Below are 5,000 nucleotides of genomic sequence, written 5' to 3' on the forward strand. Positions count from 1 at the left end.
GGCATATTGGCACTAAAATATATAATAAAGACATTTCAAATCAAACTGAAATGTATTGAAATGAATTTTTCCCATACATTTTTGACAATGTGAGGTGTGCATGGCAAAAAACACTCACGGTGAAGGCATGTGATATAATATGAAAATATCAAAAGTTAACTAACCAATGATATTGAAGCATATAAATCGAATCATAACTATATGAAACTCGAATTTGAGCCATATTAAACTGGTAATATTGTGATTTTATGCCTGGTTTTCCATACGTTAGTTTAAATAGAGAGTTATGGAATATAACCTTGGCATATTGGCACTAAAATATATAATAAAGACATTTCAAATCAAACTGAAATGTATTGAAATGAATTTTTCCCATACATTTTTGACAATGTGAGGTGTGCATGGCAAAAAACACTCACGGTGAAGGCATGTGATATAATATGAAAATATCAAAAGTTAACTAACCAATGATATTGAAGCATATAAATCGAATCATAACTATATGAAACTCGAATTTGAGCCATATTAAACTGGTAATATTGTGATTTTATTCCTGGTTTTCCATACGTTAGTTTAAATAGAGAGTTATGGAATATAACCTTGGCATATTGGCACTAAAATATATAATAAAGACATTTCAAATCAAACTGAAATGTATTGAAATGAATTTTTCCCATACATTTTTGACAATGTGAGGTGTGCATGGCAAAAAACACTCACGGTGAAGGCATGTGATATAATATGAAAATATCAAAAGTTAACTAACCAATGATATTGAAGCATATAAATCGAATCATAACTATATGAAACTCGAATTTGAGCCATATTAAACTGGTAATATTGTGATTTTATGCCTGGTTTTCCATACGTTAGTTTAAATAGAGAGTTATGGAATATAACCTTGGCATATTGGCACTAAAATATATAATAAAGACATTTCAAATCAAACTGAAATGTATTGAAATGAATTTTTCCCATACATTTTTGACAATGTGAGGTGTGCATGGCAAAAAACACTCACGGTGAAGGCATGTGATATAATATGAAAATATCAAAAGTTAACTAACCAATGATATTGAAGCATATAAATCGAATCATAACTATATGAAACTCGAATTTAAGCCATATTAAACTGGTAATATTGTGATTTTATGCCTGGTTTTCCATACGTTAGTTTAAATAGAAAGTTATGGAATATAACCTTGGCATATTGGCACTAAAATATATAATAAAGACATTTCAAATCAAACTGAAATGTATTGAAATGAATTTTTCCCATACATTTTTGACAATGTGAGGTGTGCATGGCAAAAAACACTCACGGTGAAGGCATGTGATATAATATGAAAATATCAAAAGTTAACTAACCAATGATATTGAAGCATATAAATCGAATCATAACTATATGAAACTCGAATTTGAGCCATATTAAACTGGTAATATTGTGATTTTATGCCTGGTTTTCCATACGTTAGTTTAAATAGAGAGTTATGGAATATAACCTTGGCATATTGGCACTAAAATATATAATAAAGACATTTCAAATCAAACTGAAATGTATTGAAATGAATTTTTCCCATACATTTTTGACAATGTGAGGTGTGCATGGCAAAAAACACTCACGGTGAAGGCATGTGATATAATATGAAAATATCAAAAGTTAACTAACCAATGATATTGAAGCATATAAATCGAATCATAACTATATGAAACTCGAATTTGAGCCATATTAAACTGGTAATATTGTGATTTTATTCCTGGTTTTCCATACGTTAGTTTAAATAGAGAGTTATGGAATATAACCTTGGCATATTGGCACTAAAATATATAATAAAGACATTTCAAATCAAACTGAAATGTATTGAAATGAATTTTTCCCATACATTTTTGACAATGTGAGGTGTGCATGGCAAAAAACACTCACGGTGAAGGCATGTGATATAATATGAAAATATCAAAAGTTAACTAACCAATGATATTGAAGCATATAAATCGAATCATAACTATATGAAACTCGAATTTGAGCCATATTAAACTGGTAATATTGTGATTTTATGCCTGGTTTTCCATACGTTAGTTTAAATAGAGAGTTATGGAATATAACCTTGGCATATTGGCACTAAAATATATAATAAAGACATTTCAAATCAAACTGAAATGTATTGAAATGAATTTTTCCCATACATTTTTGACAATGTGAGGTGTGCATGGCAAAAAACACTCACGGTGAAGGCATGTGAAATAATATGAAAATATCAAAAGTTAACTAACCAATGATATTGAAGCATATAAATCGAAGCATAACTATATGAAACTCGAATTTAAGCCATATTAAACTGGTAATATTGTGATTTTATGCCTGGTTTTCCATACGTTAGTTTAAATAGAGAGTTATGGAATATAACCTTGGCATATTGGCACTAAAATATATAATAAAGACATTTCAAATCAAACTGAAATGTATTGAAATGAATTTTTCCCATACATTTTTGACAATGTGAGGTGTGCATGGCAAAAAACACTCACGGTGAAGGCATGTGATATAATATGAAAATATCAAAAGTTAACTAACCAATGATATTGAAGCATATAAATCGAATCATAACTATATGAAACTCGAATTTAAGCCATATTAAACTGGTAATATTGTGATTTTATGCCTGGTTTTCCATACGTTAGTTTAAATAGAAAAAATTTTCGAATATATATACATATATGAAGAATCTATATTCTAATACTAACATGTTATGGAATATAACCTTGGCATATTGGCACTAAAATATATAATAAAGACATTTCAAATCAAACTGAAATGTATTGAAATGAATTTTTCCCATACATTTTTGACAATGTGAGGTGTGCATGGCAAAAAACACTCACGGTGAAGGCATGTGAAATAATATGAAAATATCAAAAGTTAACTAACCAATGATATTGAAGCATATAAATCGAATCATAACTATATGAAACTCGAATTTAAGCCATATTAAACTGGTAATATTGTGATTTTATGCCTGGTTTTCCATACGTTAGTTTAAATAGAAAAAATTTTCGAATATATATACATATATGAAGAATCTATATTCTAATACTAACATGTTATGGAATATAACCTTGGCATATTGGCACTAAAATATATAATAAAGACATTTCAAATCAAACTGAAATGTATTGAAATGAATTTTTCCCATACATTTTTGACAATGTGAGGTGTGCATGGCAAAAAACACTCACGGTGAAGGCATGTGAAATAATATGAAAATATCAAAAGTTAACTAACCAATGATATTGAAGCATATAAATCGAATCATAACTATATGAAACTCGAATTTAAGCCATATTAAACTGGTAATATTGTGATTTTATGCCTGGTTTTCCATACGTTAGTTTAAATAGAAAAAATTTTCGAATATATATACATATATGAAGAATCTATATTCTAATACTAACATGTTATGGAATATAACCTTGGCATATTGGCACTAAAATATATAATAAAGACATTTCAAATCAAACTGAAATGTATTGAAATGAATTTTTCCCATACATTTTTGACAATGTGAGGTGTGCATGGCAAAAAACACTCACGGTGAAGGCATGTGATATAATATGAAAATATCAAAAGTTAACTAACCAATGATATTGAAACATATAAATCGAATCATAACTATATGAAACTCGAATTTGAGCCATATTAAACTGGTAATATTGTGATTTTATGCCTGGTTTTCCATACGTTAGTTTAAATAGAAAAAAATTCTCGAATATATATACATATATGAAGAATCTATATTCTATACTAACATTTTATGGAATATAACCTTGGCATATTGCCATTAAAATATATAATAAAGACATTTCAAATCAAACTGAAATGTATTGAAATGAATTTTTCCCATACATTTTTGACAATGTGAGGTGTGCATGGCAAAAAACACTCACGGTGAAGGCATGTGATATAATATGAAAATATCAAAAGTTAACTAACCAATGATATTGAAGCATATAAATCGAATCATAACTATATGAAACTCGAATTTGAGCCATATTAAACTGGTAATATTGTGATTTTATGCCTGGTTTTCCATACGTTAGTTTAAATAGAGAGTTATGGAATATAACCTTGGCATATTGGCACTAAAATATATAATAAAGACATTTCAAATCAAACTGAAATGTATTGAAATGAATTTTTCCCATACATTTTTGACAATGTGAGGTGTGCATGGCAAAAAACACTCACGGTGAAGGCATGTGATATAATATGAAAATATCAAAAGTTAACTAACCAATGATATTGAAGCATATAAATCGAATCATAACTATATGAAACTCGAATTTGAGCCATATTAAACTGGTAATATTGTGATTTTATGCCTGGTTTTCCATACGTTAGTTTAAATAGAGAGTTATGGAATATAACCTTGGCATATTGGCACTAAAATATATAATAAAGACATTTCAAATCAAACTGAAATGTATTGAAATGAATTTTTCCCATACATTTTTGACAATGTGAGGTGTGCATGGCAAAAAACACTCACGGTGAAGGCATGTGATATAATATGAAAATATCAAAAGTTAACTAACCAATGATATTGAAGCATATAAATCGAATCATAACTATATGAAACTCGAATTTGAGCCATATTAAACTGGTAATATTGTGATTTTATGCCTGGTTTTCCATACGTTAGTTTAAATAGAGAGTTATGGAATATAACCTTGGCATATTGGCACTAAAATATATAATAAAGACATTTCAAATCAAACTGAAATGTATTGAAATGAATTTTTCCCATACATTTTTGACAATGTGAGGTGTGCATGGCAAAAAACACTCACGGTGAAGGCATGTGATATAATATGAAAATATCAAAAGTTAACTAACCAATGATATTGAAGCATATAAATCGAATCATAACTATATGAAACTCGAATTTGAGCCATATTAAACTGGTAATATTATGATTTTATTCCTGGTTTTCCATACGTTAGTT

This window comes from Anastrepha obliqua, chromosome 6 (assembly GCF_027943255.1).
Source record: "Anastrepha obliqua isolate idAnaObli1 chromosome 6, idAnaObli1_1.0, whole genome shotgun sequence".
Lineage (NCBI taxonomy): Eukaryota > Metazoa > Arthropoda > Insecta > Diptera > Tephritidae > Anastrepha > Anastrepha obliqua.